General features: G+C 45.7%; 1 protein-coding gene across 1 annotated transcript in view; it reads right to left on the bottom strand.

The window, feature by feature from the left end:
- Nucleotides 1–14676, bottom strand: part of OXR1 (oxidation resistance 1) — a 536651-nt gene extending 521975 nt beyond the window's left edge. The window contains exons 1-2 of the mRNA XM_050940739.1: nt 14658–14676; nt 2254–2306 (exon numbers count right to left, since the gene is read on the bottom strand). The gene's annotated coding sequence lies outside the window, so the exon portion shown is untranslated. The remainder of the gene's footprint in view (nt 1–2253; nt 2307–14657) is intronic.
- Nucleotides 14677–16088: the final 1412 nt, after the last annotated feature.

Below are 16088 nucleotides of genomic sequence, written 5' to 3'. Positions count from 1 at the left end.
TGTGTCAGGCAACCTTAACTCAGCAGTTCTACAGTCTCTGCCTATAATAGTTCCAGGCTGAGAAACAGTATATGCCAGTCTCTGTAGTGGCCCAGAGAAGGTGTTACAGGATTGTTATAGTGAGGAGGTGGCTCCACGGTCAAAATTCATGCAGGTTTTATTCTTTTGTGAACAGGACTTTGACTTGTGGACCCATTTATTTAATACCATGCGATAGCCCCATCAGTACAACAAGGGCATACAGCCTGTAGTTTAGGCCAGTGGTTTTCAAACTATTTTTCTGGAGACCCAGTTGAAGAAAATTTTTGATGCCCATGCCCAATGGAGCTGGGGATGAGGGGTTTGGGGTGTCGGAGAGGCTCAGGGCTAGGGAAGAAGGTTGGGGTGCAGGGGTGAGGGCTGTGGGGTGGACTCAGGAATGGGGGGGTTGGGGTGTAGGAGGCTTCCCGCCTGTCCTGGCACTGCAGATCATGCTGCACCCTGGAAGCGGCCAGCAGGTCTGGCTCCTAGGTGGAGGCGTACAAACAGCTCTGCGTGGCTCTCACCCGCAGGCACCGCCACCCCAACTCCCATTGGCTGGTTACCGGCCAATGGGAGCAGAGCCGGTGCTTGGGGTGGGTGCAGCACGCGGAGCTGTGGCTCCTCTGCCTATGAGACGCACCTGCTGCTGGCTGTTTCTGGAGGGCAGCGCGGTATCAGAACAGGTAGAGATTACTAGTTTTTACTGGCTGGCCGCCATGGTCCCTGGAGGCTGAGCAAGGCAAGCTAATGCCTTCCATTCCACGATCCAGTACTTGGTCACGACCCAAACTTTGAAAACCACTGATTTATGCCACCAGGGAACTCCCTTGGAATAAAGAGAATCTCCCTGCAGTGCTGAGCCTCTGTAATGCTGTTGAAATGGCCTCAATGTCTCCTCTCAAAACATACTCAGAATCAGGGTGGCCAACTGCTCCTTGGACTTCAGCACTCTCACCTGGGAGGTTCCATGGGGACCTAGCCTCCCTTCCAACCTATTTAACATGTGAGATTGCTAAGCGAGACAGAAAGAACAGGCTCAAATGTCAGCAACCGGTAAACATATGGAGGCAATTGTGTTTTCCCTTGTGGGATGGCTGAGCAGAAACAAATCACAGCTACGAGCAGTGAGGCCTCTTTAACAGGAGAGAGTATTTGAATACACAAGCCAAACAAAACAACAAGTAAAAAGGGAAAAACAAAACACTAGATTGCTGTATTAGGAGGATCCTCAGAGACAGAGGAAGGAGCCTTGCCTTTCCCTAGACATTCTCATCCTTCTGTCTGTCCAGCAGCCCATCTCTCAAGACCTGTCCAAACGGAAGGGAGTTTGAATGAACCCCTTGTTTACTGGAAGCTAGATAATGCTTCTGCACTTTGTTATGGGGTTACTCCTGAAGACCTCTTGGAAGCTATTATTAATAGATAATTTGGCAGCTGGCTCAGTCAGCAGCAAGTCTTGTCAGATGCACATTACACCCAGTCCAGGGTTATAACCACTGGACCTCATTCTTCTCGTGGTCCGGTTAGACCAAGCATGGGCAACCTCAGCCTTCACTAAAAATTCCCCAGCAGCATGTGTTAATGTGCCTATAGCACATATCAGAGGAGCATTTTAGACATTTAAAATAAACCAAAAATAAATGTGTTTATACCACCACTTAACAGCATAACTAGGCATTTCTTATGCAGAAATGTAACTCTGAAATGGAGGTTCTAAATAAATAATGCCATCATTAACTAGTTTTCCTTGAACACTATGGGAATTCTTTTAGGAGTCTGAATCTCCTCTCACTTACACCAGTGAGAATCAGAAGTACCTTCACTGAAGTCAACAGTGTTTCATTGGTGTAAGAATGGTCTGACAACTGAATCAGGCTCAAAATGCTTACCAGAGCATTTCTTAGCTCCAAGAACACTATGTAATTTACATTTAACATGAAAACTGCCAAGAGTTTTACCATCAGTGACTTATACTTTAAATGCAGATGCACAAGTAACCCCTGACACTGCAATATTAGAGTATTAAAAGATGCCACCAAAGAGACAAAACAATGTGAGACTGTTTATTTTGAAGTGCAGTACATTCTGAATCAGCATATATTCTCCTACTAGTAAATTGCTATCAACTAAGGTATCCACATTCTGCTACTCTTTTCACACTGAAATAAAGGGGACTACTCAGAGTAAGGTGCAAATCAAGGTGGACTAGTTGTGGACTGAGATACTACTCACAGTGAGTAAGGGTGGCAGAATCCAGCCCCTAATGATTAATCTAGATCCAGTCTCTATAAAAAAAACAGAGCAGTGATTAAAATGATTAGATAGAAGACGTGTTCTTTCTTCATATCCACTTTTTGGGCTCAAATCTGCAAAACACTTATGCCTAGAAGTAAAGTTACTTGCAACTGAAGTAATGCGAAATACACGTCTGAGCAGCTTTACTCACATGTGCTTCAGGCCCTTCAACAGGTATTTTTTCAAAACAAGTTTAGAAATCAGTAGAATACAAGCCCATATAACTTGTTACTATCAAGCAACAAGAATAAAATGAAAGTCAAGTGAGATCTGATGAAGGCATCTACATATAGATGCACTATTAATTTCCTTTCATTCTAACGTGAAAAGATGAGATAAGCAGGACTACTTCTCCAATAACTTATTGAGACAGCTTTTGTCTTTCAATTTTTTTCCAGATGTTACACTAAAGCTCAGAGGGCCAGATTCTCAATTAGTGTAAAATGGCACTACACTGATTTATACCAGGTGAAGATCCTACCGGCTGTATTCAGTTGTTTGGAGTTCAATATACAGCTGAAGTTCTTTCAGTTTTTCAAGATAAGAATAGCCATGAGTGTTTTCAGTAATGCGTCCCTATTAGATTCCATATTAATGACTTAATTTGTAAATAAACTACTGAACAAACAACTGTTTCTATGCAGCCAATTGAGCATGGTAGGCACTTTGAAGACAGGTAAAAAATAAGATCTTAACTGCAAAGTGCTTACAATTTAGATACACAACATACAGAAGGGTGGGATGCAATATAAAGCAAAGGGAATGAGCAATGATGGGTTAGCCGGTGTGGTGTTAGTTCTGTCAGTTTTGTTTAGTGTGTGGTTTGGGGGGATTTTTTTGTAATTTTTCTTGCATTTAAGTATCTAGTTAGATTTTTATAGTGTTTCCATTGTGGCCTCTATGCACATTATCTGTCTTCTTAAAATGTTTCAGAGGCATGGCAATACAGGTTTGTAGGGCTTCAAGAAAAGTGAATTTACTGAGGGACATGGAAGATGAGAGAACAGAGACATAGTGGGCTGGGTCAGGGAGGAAGGTTCAGGCACAGTGCTATACAATGTACTACATCCCAGATAATTCCTGATATTCCCATCCATGCAAGCATATACAAACTAGGGACCTGTCTACACTTGAAACACTACAGCATAGACCCTAACTATGCTGATGGGAGGGATTCTCCCATCAGCAATCCCTAGGTCGAAAAAAAATCGTCCTAGTGTTCTCTACATGCAGACTTAGTTCAGTCTAACTATGTCATTCTGGTGCGTAGATTTTTCACACCCCTGAGCAATGTAGCTGGGTCCAGTGGTGAGTTTGAGCCGGTTCGCACTGGTTCACAGGAACCAGCTGTTAAATTTAGAAACCCTTTTAGAACTGGTTGTTCCAGGACAACCGGTTCTAAAAAAGCTTTTAAATTTAACAAAAGCACAGGCAGCTGTCCACCTCACCCCCGGCCCCAGCTCATGTCCCCCTCCTCCCCAAATGCTCTGCCCTCCTTCTCCTCCCCATCCCCTGCTTTCTGCGAATCAGATGTTCGCGGGAAGCCTGAAACCAGCAGCAGGCAGGCAGGTAAGCTGGGGCTGGGAGGCGTAAGAAGGGCTCCAGGGAGGCGTGGCGCAGCGTGGCCCTGTCCAGCTCCCCTTAGCCCTGGCCGAGCGCCCCAGCCTGGTCCCGGCCAAGCAGCCCCGGCTCTGGCCTCAATGGCTCCAGCCCGGCTCGGCAGCGCGGCTCCCAGCCCCGGCCCGGCCCGGGAAGTCTCGGGCCCCACAGCACAGCTCCCAGGCCTGGCAAGTCTCGCAGCCCGCAGCTCCCAGTCCTGGCCGTGTGGACCCAATCTGGCCCGGGGAGTCTCGGGCCCCGCAGCACCGGTCCCGGTCCCGGCCTGGACCGGCCTGGGCCCCGCGGCGCCAGCCCCAGGCAGTACGGTAAGGGGGCAGGCAGCAGGGAGGGGATGTTGGAAGAGGGCAGAGATGTTCGGTGGGTGGGGAGGGTGGATAGGGGTCAGGGTGGTCAGAGGGCAGGGAACAGGGGGATTGAATGGGGGCAAGTGTCCCGGGAGGCGGCAGTCAGGAAGGAGCAGGGGTTGGATGAGGTGGTGGGGGGCAGTCAGGGACAGAGAGAAGAGGTGGTTGGATGGGGCAGGGATCCCAAGGGGCCCATCAAGAATGAGAGGAGGGGTTGGATGAGGTGGCAGGGGGCAGTCAGGGGACAGGTAAGGGGGGTGGATGGGTCAGGGGTCCTGGGGGGGGCGTCAAGGAACATGGGGGGTTGGACGGGGCACGACCCCCTCAGGGGGTGAGGAGGAGGGAACCTGTTGTTAATATTTTGGCAGTTCATCACTGGCTGGGTCGATCTAATTTTCTAGTGTAGACCAGCCCTAAGTGTGGCTGGAAATGAGTGCAGACTCCTCCTGCCCCCACCCAGTTACTTCAAGTGATCTGTGGCAGGGAGAGCCATGTGTTGGTCTTCTGCCAGTGGCTTAATTTCACATTCTGAATCCACTAGTGAAAGATTCAACTCTACGAAAAAGATTTTTGCTGTAATCAGTACCATAGATGATTCAAACGATGACCCACAGGTCTGAGATTTTCTAATAGATTAACATTAGTCCTTCAGCTATTAACTTCACTGTAGAAGAATACTGACAAACATAATCCTAGAGGAAATTTTTTTTTTAAATAAAAAGTATGGACCAAGATAGCATTCCCAAGGTGTAAACAAAACAGAAATAAACAAATAAGATGTATTTTATTTTTTCCTCTGTCTTCTTTTGACTCAGACAGCTACTACCACTTGTGATTCCTAAAGAAAATAAACTTTGCTTCCTCCACCACTGGGGATTTGAAAGCTGCTTTAGTTTTTATTTTCAGTAACTGCAGCAGCTTTAACATATCAATCATCTATTAATCATCTGAGAACGTGTTTAGATCAGCATCATAAATCTTGTCTTTTTTTCAAGTTAATGCATACAACAGCTTGGGACTCAGCTACCACAAAAGGAGACAACTTAATGGATTAGGTTTACATCAGCAATATCTATACACTGGGTTCTGTAATTAAACAGTGGTAATTTATACAATGAAAGAAATACAATCATGGAAGAGACAACCTATTGTATTCAATACGAAATACTGACCCTCAGCAGAGTTTCATATGCAAAATATATATATATTTTTAATAACTCTTATAGACTCATAGACTCTAGGACTGGAAGGGACCTCGAGAGGTCATCGAGTCCAGTCCCCTGCCCTCATGGCAGGACCAAATACTGTCTAGACCACCCCTGATAGACATTTATCTAACCTACTCTTAAATATCTCCAGAGATGGAGATTCCACAACTTCCCTAGGCAATCTATTCCAGTGTTTAACTACCCTGATTTCATAACTCTTGATTTCATAACTGTATACAAACTGAGTATGGAATAAAATAATTGTATGTTTGACATCGTTTCAGAGGATGCACCCATGATGACAAAGGTATACATTGCCACAAAAGATAGATCTGGCCACATTCAAGAAATTTGTTAAGTTTCACCACCACCACCTTTCCATACCTGTAGTATTTTTCATACCTTTCTAAATTACCATCCTAATGACTAATACAATGAATATTTTACTTGTGAAATGGTTTCATTCCAGTGCAACCTGAAGGGTTTTTATAAAAATAAGACTTGAACCCAGAACTGCTCTGCACACAGAGTTTCCATTGATTTCAATAGGACTTCCAAATTTTGAGTAGTTGCAGAAGCAGGCCATAAAAAAATGACATTTAATGTATGTATTACATTGTCTGTCTGTCTCTCTCTCTCACACACCCACAGTAACCTCTGAACAGACTCCTAAAAGGACTGACAATCAGTTGGTTAATGGAGTCATCTAACCATGGAGTAGTAGAACTTTACTCACGTTGTTGGAGGATACTCTGGGATGCACCTTGCCTAATAAGGAGGGCCACTTAGATACCTTTACAATGTATATACCTTCACAAACAGCATCACTGAACGAGTAGCAGCCCATGACATCAGAGGAAATCCTTACTCTTCTGAAAAGTGTCATGGGATCTTAAATATCCACTCAGTGCAGCAACAGCTTTGGTTTACAAGTCAGTTTGGACAGGCTCCATGCAGAGGAAACTGCACATAAACACTGCTCTACAGCCAAAATGCTTCTGAAATAAATGTAGTCCAACTTTACTAATTCTGGGTCACTGAGAACAAAAATGATGCTTAAAATTGTTGATTGGCTCTAGTTTTCAAGATATGCTATTGGGTCAGTATATACGACCCTTAACTTGGGAATGGCGGAGGATAAGTGACATAAAGGGAAGGGATCTCAATTTAAACCAGAAATGACTAAAATACATCTTTGACTGGATCTATGAATAAATCTATGACTGGGTTTGGACAGTACATGCTTTTTAGGCAAAACAATGAATGATGCAATCTGAAGCTGGTATTGCGTCACACATGATATGAATTGCATCATGTTATTCCTAGAAGTCATGGATGATGCAATCATAACGAAGCTTACGTCACTCTGCTGAACAAATTGCCCTATATCAGCTCTAGAAATCATACAGTGTCGTGCTCTCTTCTTTGTCAGTGTTTGATTTTGCAAAGGGACACATTTCTGTTTAGCCAAAGTGAGCAGAGATGCCTCGTACTTGTGTGAACAGTGCAGATCACTACAAACATAGCAGAAGTTAAGTGACTTTTGCATCACAAAAGCGCAGTATAACCACTATGGTTAAGAAAGCCTATCACCTTTATTTTGGCTGCAAAATTGGAGATCAGGACAAGAGGTGGGCCCCACATATATGCTGCAACACTTGTGCAACAAATCTTCGCCAGTGGTTGAACAGGAAAAGGAAATCTATGCCTTTTGCAGTGCCAATGATTTGAAGAGAGCCAACAGATCATACCAGCAATTGTTCCTTCTGCATGGTGCCTCCAGTTGGGAAAGGTGTGTCAAAGAAGAAAAGGTGGACTGTGCATTATCCAAACATTCCATCAGCTATACGCCCAGTACCCCACAGAGAAGGACTGCCGGTTCCTGATGCACCAGAATCATTCTCACTTGAGTCAGACGAGGAAGAGGAAGAGGATGAAACTTCTGGTCCTGAACCATCAATGTCACAGGACCCACATTTTCTCCCATCCTCCTCCTCTGAACCACACCTCATAACACAAGGTGAACTGAATGACCTTGTCAGGGATTTGGAACTACCCAAGAGTAAGGCAGAGCTGTTGGGCTCCAGACTACAGCAGTGGAATCTCCTGGCAGGCTATCAGGGCAAATAGAGCCCATCAATGCTTGCAGACTATTGCTGGACAGTGACAAGAGATGCTCCATTTAATGAATACAAGAGACAAGCCAAGAAGCTCTGAGTAGACACTGAATAGGACTAAACTATGTACATAATAGTTGTTTGCCTTTTGTTTCATAATAAATTTTATTTATATAACCCTTTTGCTGATTTTTGAAGTGTTACATAAACAGGACAGGTGAAATATTATCATGTAAAGCAACCATAAACACATGAAAAGACCTAGGTTCACAATTTATGATTAAAACTCTACTATCTACACAATATCCATAGACATAAAATGTAAAAAAACTTAAATATCTTAGAAACAGTAGCCAATCAGTTAATTGTCATATTTGAATTCAGCACATCAAAATACATAATAAATATCACATTTTATCTCTGAAGCAGACAACTTCTCAAAAATTGTAGACCAGTGTAATTCAAGTTTATCTTCTTCAAGGGATATTTTCTATGCCCCCACAAAATGTTTACTCTCCTGCTGACATGCTACTGCATGGCTCATACTTAAGGCTACAGTTTTAGTATTTATATAGTATAGTTTTTAGTAAAAGTCAGGGACAGGTCACAGGCAATCAACAAAAAAAAAAAAATCACCGGAAGCTATGACCTGTCCTTGACTTTTACTAAAAACACCCCTGACAAAATGGGGAACTGCAGGGCCCCCATTGCCCTGCGGGGCTGTCATAAACAGATAGCTAAGGGTTAACGTCTCTTTCACCTGGAAAGAAGTAATCTGAAACACCTGACCAGAGGACCAATCAGGAAACAAGACTTTTTCAAATCTGGGTGGAGGGTTTTTTGTGTGTGAGTCCTTTGTTCTTGGTCTTCCACCTGTACTCTCTCGGCTATGAGGAGTGAATTTTTCTATTTCCTGCTTTCTAATCTTCTGTTTCCAAGTTGTGAGTACAAAGATGGTTTGTTGTTTTGTACTTACATGTCTATAGTTGCTGGAGAGCTTTGAATTGTATTCTTTTTGAATAAGGCTGTTTATTCAATATTCTTTTAAGCAATTGACCCTGTATTTGTCACCTTAATACAGAGAGACCATTTTTATGTATTTTTCTTTCTTTTTATATAAAGCTTTCTTTTAACACCTGTTGGAGTTTTTCTTTAGTGAGGGACTCCAGGGAATTGAGTCTGTGCTCACCAGGGAATTGGTGGGAGGAAGAAGTCAGGGGGAAATCTGTGTGTGTTAGATTTACTAGCCTGACTTTGCATTCTCTCTGGGTGAAGAGGGAAGTGCTTGTGTTTCCAGGACTGGAAATAGAGAGGGTGGACTCCCTCTGTTTAGATTCACGGAGTGCTTCTGTGTATCTCTCCAGGAACACCTGGAGGGGGGAAGGGAAAAGGTTTATTCCCTTTGTTGTGAGACTCAAGGGATTTGGGTCTTGGGGTCCCCAGGGAAGGTTTTTGGGGGGACCAGAGTGCCCCAAAACACACTAATTTTTTGGGTGGTGGTAGCTTTACCAGGTCCAAGCTGGTAACTAAGCTTGGAGGTTTTCATGCTAAACTCCATATTTTGGACGCTAAGGTCCAAATCTGGGACTAGGCTGAAACTGAGGGGAATCTTCTAATCAATCAAACCTTCTAATCTTCTAATCAATCAAACCTTCTAATCAATCAAACCTTCTGCCAGAGGTTGGGGAGCTGTGCAGGGCCCCTTCCAGCAGCTGCTGAGCAGCTCTGGGGTCCCTATGCCACCGTCAAAGGTGCGGGGACACAGGGCACGGCTACTCACGGCGGCTGAGCAGCTGCGGGGGCCGGGGGGACAGGCCTGACAGCGGCAGCAGCTATCTGGGGAGTTGCAGGGGGCCTCGCAGCAGCTGAACAGCTCCGGGATCCTTCTGCTGCCATTGCTGGTGGCTGGGCAGCTCAGGGGGGCCCGTCAGCAGCAGCAGTCGGTAGGTTGCAGGGGCCCCTGCACTGCAGGGAGCTGCAGGGGCCCTTCCAGCAGCCACTGAACAGCTCCAGGGTCTGTCTGCCGCTGCCAGAGGCTGACTGCTTCATTTGATGTGTTCTATTTTTAAAGAAAATTGTAAGTTTTCTGGAATGTCTTGCTTAGCACTACTTCAAGGTGATTTAGGGTTAAATATTTTTAAGGAATATTCCTTAACCTGAACAGAGGTGGTTGATTCTCTGGACATCATGAAGTGTAATTTGTTAAAAATTCTGAAACACATCTGGCTTGAGATACAGACGGAGCAGCTTGCTAGTACTTCTGCTTTTCAGGAGCGCATTATTTTGAATAATCACATTGGAACAAACTTATATGCCTGATCATGCATCTCATAGCAAGTAGTAGTTAAGCATGTAGATTGTCAACTCAATGTTTTGTTTCCATACTGTATTATTCAAACTTCACTTGTGTTTCCTAGCGAAGTCATGAAGTTCATTCTCTTTAAAGAGTTCCATCAGCTTCAATGAAAGCTTTGCCTGAGTATGCAGTTCTGGTCTAGAGCCCATATACATCAGTCAGACTATTTATTGATTAGAGGGCATCGGAGATACATCTTATACATACGCTTATTATTATTGTTAATATTATTCATCAGCTAAATATGCAGTACATTCTGTGAGCAATCTGTTAAAATGATTTATGAGGAGACAAAATAAATACAAGAGGCTCTGCTTAGACCTTTTAAAATTTTGGCTTTTTCATTTATCTTTCAACTTTGCTAATAAATCTAGTATTGATCAGACAACTACACTTAAGAAAAGATACTTGCATCTATTTCGACTGCACCATTAAACAAGTGCCTTTTCCCTACCAACGTGCTATATGTTGACCTAACAGCTTTACTGCTGCTTGAAGGTGCCCGCACGTCCAGATGAAACCCACCTGGGGAAAGGAACAATTATGTCCAAATATTTCAGCATTTTGCCTCTCCTGAGGACTTGAAAATAGGATAGTAGGCATATTATCCAAGCACTAATAGGTAAAGGGAGCTCAAAGAGGAGCCACAAGATTTTAAGGATAGGAAAACATGCCATATAGTCAAAGATTCAAGGAGCTCAATCTATTTAGCTCAACAAAAAGTTAAAGGCGATTTGATCAGTATCTGCAGGGGAAGCAGAAATGTGATAACAGACAGCTCTTCAATCTGGCACACAAAGGTATAATGAGTTCCAATGGCTGGAAGTTGACCCTAGAAACATTTAGACTACAAAAAAAGTTGCAAATTTTAACATGAGGGTCAACAATTTACAAAAGTGTTGTGGTGAACTCTCCAACCCTGGAACTTTTAAAATCAAGATTGGATGTTTTTCTAAAATATATATTCTCTAGTTCTAACAGGAATTAACTCAGGGAAGTCCTATGGCTTGTGTTATCCAGGTCAGACTATATTACAATGGTCCCTTCTGGTCTTGGAATCCAGGAATCTATAAATTAATATCTAGCACAAATCAATTATTCCTCTGAAATTATTAAATTTAATTTCCCCCTTCATCTTATTCTTCTAAGTTATTTGGACTCGCAAGTTTGTTAACTACCATGCAATACATTGTTTTGTTATCCTGTCTATAAATTGTAGAGACATCTAGAGCCCTGATCTACTTATCCATAAAAGGCAGGAAACTCCCATACAAATACATAAAACTTGCTGCGGATCTGTCTGACCATGCCGAATGACAGTTGGGCCCTATATGTATGGGGAAAAGAAGAAACCTGTTCCCCTTTCATCAGCTGGAGGCCATGGAGTTGCTCAAGGAGGAAGCAGCTCAATCTTCCACCATCATCAGCATATCAGCAGGGGTGGGGGCGGGGAGATGGATCAGCAGTTCACATCACACTCCCAGTCAGTACCCAGCCGAGACAAGCTAATAATCCAACCAGCAGGCCAAATTTGGAGATGAATCCTGGTCATAGGTCACCTGAGGCACTTGAACATACCCTACGAAGCAGCAGTATACCGTGCATATCAGCCCCCCGTCCCATTTCATGTCTAAAGAAAAGATTCTGTACTCCCTGGACCATCACAGCAGCTGGAGGCTGCCTCCCCCTCATTTTATCTCGCTAAAAAGTCAGTGTTTCTTATTCCTGCATTCTTTATTACTTCATCACACAAATGGGGGGCCATTGCAACGGTAGCCCAGGAGGGTTGCGGGAGGAGGGAAGCAACGAGTGGGGTTGTTGCAGGGGCACCTCCTAGAATGGCATGCAGCTCATCATTTCTGCGGGATCTCTGGGGCTCTGACCCGGAGCGGCTGTGCTCTCTGGTTCTCTAGTACACTTGCCCCATATTCTAGGCAGGACTGACTCTATTTTCAGACAAAACATAAAGAAGGGAATGACCCAGGGAGTCATTCCCATTTTCGTCCAAGCGCCCCCGGCCAACCTCAGCGAGGTCAGCTAGGAGCACCTATGACAGCAGCAGACGGTACAAAATGATTGATAACCGTCATCTCATCACCAATTTACAATGGCAGATGGTGCAACAGGGATGGTAACCATCTCTGCTACCTTGCAAAGGCAAATGAATGCTGCTCTGTAGCACTGCAGTACCGCCTCTGTCAGCAGCATCCAGTACACATACAGTGACAGTGACAAAAGGCAAAACAGGCTCCATGGTTGCCATGCTATGGCGTCTGCCAGGGCAATCCAGGGGAAAAAGGGCGCGAAATGACTGCCTGCCATTGCTTTCACGGAGGAAGGATTGAGTGATGACATTTATCCAGAATCACCTGCGACACTGTTTTTGCACCATCATGCATTGGGATCTCAACCCAGAATTCCAATGGGCAGGGGAGACTGTGGGAACTATGGGATAGCTACAGGATAGCTACCCACAGTGCAACGCTCCAGAAATCAACGCCAGCCTCGGTACATGGACGCACACCACCGAATTAATGTGCTCAGTGTGGCCGCGTGCACTCGACTTTATACAATCTGTTTTACAAAACTGGTTTATGTAAAAGTGGAATAATCCCATAGTGTAGATATACCCTATCAAATGGAAAAATACTAGAAACTATTCACAAATAAATTGGCGTTACAAGGCTTCACAAGTCAGGAGCCTAACAAATATTTTCATAAACAAGAACAATTTCCCTGCAATTCAACAGAAGTATTGCAAAGCATTATTTTTTTCCATTATTAAATCACTTTGTAAAATGGATATCTAATTTACAATCTGCAAATAATCACACTCCCAGTCAGTACCCAGCCCAGACAAGCTAATAATCCAACCAGCAGGCCAAATTTCATTCTCCATATGAAAGGAGAAGTAGGTCCTGAAATCCTTCTCATTTTAGGCAACATACGGCCTATATACTAAAGAAGGTGAACTGATTACTATATAGATTAATAACATTAGCTCCATCCAAAATTTTCTGATGTACATGAGTAACAAACATCCCTTAAAATGATTTTATATGCATATTTTAAATAGATCTCATCATGCTTATTACGTTAAATATCACCAGCTATTCTTTGTGATAAACATGTATTTTAGTTTAGTACTTAAGATATTCCCCACTGACAGACATTTAATGAAGAAAGCACTTAATCAGTACTAAACTATATGAACTCTATATTTATTTCATATTAATAAACAATGAAGAATTAATATAATGTTTTAATGCAGAAAATAAATTTTAATCCAGTAAAATTTTATTTCCCATTTTTGTTTGTAACAATTTCATTTTATCAGAAACTCCTGTAAAATCTTGATAACTATGCTTTTACTGCATAACTTTTTTATAATGTAATTTGAATTTTTAATTACAAAAACAACTTAGTTTTTGTATTTGCTTCTTTTGACTATTTTGGTTGCAGTTTACTTCTGTTGAAACTTTTGTACATTAATATAGTTAAACTCCCCCTTTAATAATGATGACTACAGAACAATAGCACCACTGGTGTAATCATCTCACCAGATATGCATATTTCAGGAGGCTGCTCTACTGAGAATAAATAAGTACAGTGCAAAAGTGCATCTCCACTGGAACATGCCAGCAGAAAAAGAGAGACAGAGTGTCTGATCAGATCAGTAAGCAGCCTCTCATTAAGGAATCTGAAAAGACCGGGGAACCTCTTAAGATAGCAAACAAATAAGGATGCAAAAGTCTTACTGACAGCTAGGGCATGCCAATTTCCTCCAAAGGGAAACGGGCTAATCTATAATAAGTCATCGGGTGGAAATTAACTTGTGGAAACCGCGGGGACAAACTGCCTGTTTTCCTACAGACAACAATCCCATGGCTTTCCCAAGGAGAGAGAAGGAAATCCATGAGATGATGATAGAGACATGCAGCTTCTGCTATATAATCTCCCCAGGGCTTCCTAAGCGTAATAGATGCTACTCCCTGTTCTCAGATTCTGAGCAAATGTAGCAACCAAACACCCAACTTTAAAGTTACACGTACCATACCGACTGTAGTTCCAAGCCACACGCTCACAAAAGGACGTGTTCCACCTGGATTCACTCACTCGCGCGCACACACGCGCATTGCACTGAGGACTGCAGCCAGCCACCCCTAGGAGCGGCACCTACCCCCCGCAGTACCGGGATGCGCGGAGCGCTGGGTTGGGCTGTGTGTGTCGGCACTGCAGCGTCTCGTCAATCTCCAGCAGCTCTAATGCGAAGTAATCAAGCCCCCCAAACGCGGCGGTTTAGAGAGGCGTATTAATGCTGCCAAGCGCAGAGGGGGGCACTGCTCCGAGCACCAGTCCGGCCATTCTGCGAGCACCCACTCCCCGCAGCGCTGCCTGGCGCCCAGCACCCTCCTCCGGCACTCACTCCCCCGGGCATCCTTGCCTCTGTCCAGCGCCCGTCTCTCGCCCCTGCCGCGCACCCCCGGGGCAGACTGACCCGCTCAGCAGCAGCAGCAGCGACGGCATGTCAAGGGCACCTGGAGCTGAGCGCCCCACTCCGGCGGAGGGTGCAGGCTGGCGCGGGCACTGTCTGCCCTGCCCGTAGCTCGGCGCCTGCCCGCCGCCAGGGCCCCCGCGGGGCGCGAGAAGCTGCCGGGCCCAGACGCTGGCGGGGGGAGGGGGAGCGAGCACTCACCCAAACTTACTTGGCGGCCGGGGAGCGCTGCGCCGGCTGCTGGCCGGGTCCCGCGCTGCGTGGGGCGGGCGCGCGCGTTCGCTCGCTAGGCTCAGCCGGCGCTGGGCGACGGAGCTGCAGGAGCCTGGCCAGACATGCTCAGTTCTCTGCCCCCACCTCGGCGGGCCCTACCATTGAGACTGGGGGGGGGATACGGGAGCCATCTAGACGCTACCAACGAAAGGGAGCTAAAAATAGGCCTTGCCTGGTGGGTGGAGGCGAAGAGCAGCAGCCTGCGGGAGCTGACCCAGGACCGCCGCGGGGTGTCGCTCCCCGGCTGCCGCTCGCGGTGCGGTGCGGTGCGCTGCGCTGCGCTGCTGGGGTTACTACTGCCCCGACTGAAGCGCGTGTGCAGAGCGGGCTGCCCTGCTGGACCAAGCCGAGCCCGCCCCGGGCGGTTCGTGTGCACACCGGGGGGTTCTCACGCTCACCGGTGTCTTCGCAACGCCGCCGGCCGCGGGTCACCATGGGGCCGTTCTTCGGCCCCGGGACCAGCGGGACGGGGCCACCCGCGGCTGTGACTGATGCGGGGAGATGGGGCAATGCCAAGCGTCTCCCTCCGGGCTGCGTGTGCGGAGCCAGGGAGAGGTTCGATTTCACTCGATCCACCCGCCGGCTCAACCCAGGGCAGCGGGGGAGCCCATAACTCTCTCTCTCTCCCTTATTTCAGAGCAGTTTGGCCCGGCCCTGGGCCCCCAGGAGGGACCCACCGCAGCAGAGCCCGCAGCCCCTGGCGGGGAGGGGAGGCAGCCGGGCACGTTCCCTTCTTCCTGACTAGCCACCTCGTATTGGCTTCTGTAGGGACCAGGATTTGGGAGACAGAAAGTCCCAACTGCATCCACAGGCTACCCCAGCACCAGTCGTCATTCATTTAAACATATTCCCTGGTGTGAAAGGGAAGGCCGTTTGCAGGGCATTTCCTAGCCCTAGGGGCTCCATAACAGAGATCAGATGCGCTCTCTCGCAACCTCCTGTCTCTGCCTCAGTCGCTAGTCAAATGGCTTTAGGGAACTATTGAAAAGAAATTAAAAGCAACCTGAATGTGAATATATAAGGTTGGGATGCAAGCGTGAGTGGTGATGTCCTACCTGCGATGGGATGATAAACTGTATCCTACTGTAAAAGCAGCAAAGAATCCTGTGGCACCTTATAGACTAACAGACGTTTTGGAGCATGAGCTTTCGTGGGTGAATACCCACTTCCTCAGATGCATGTAATGGAAATATCCAGGGGCGGGTATATATATGTGTGCTAGCAAGCAAGCTAGAGATAACGAGGTCAGTTCAATCAGGGAGGATGAGGCCCTGTTCCAGCAGTTGAGGTGTGAAAACCAAGAGAGGAGAAACTGGTTCTGTAATTGGCAAGCCATTCACAGTCTTTGTTCAATCCTGA

Source organism: Gopherus flavomarginatus, chromosome 2 (assembly GCF_025201925.1).
Source record: "Gopherus flavomarginatus isolate rGopFla2 chromosome 2, rGopFla2.mat.asm, whole genome shotgun sequence".
Taxonomy (NCBI): domain Eukaryota; kingdom Metazoa; phylum Chordata; order Testudines; family Testudinidae; genus Gopherus; species Gopherus flavomarginatus.
The sequence above is the reverse complement of the archived record's forward strand: the minus strand, read 5'-3'. Positions and strand labels throughout refer to the sequence as shown.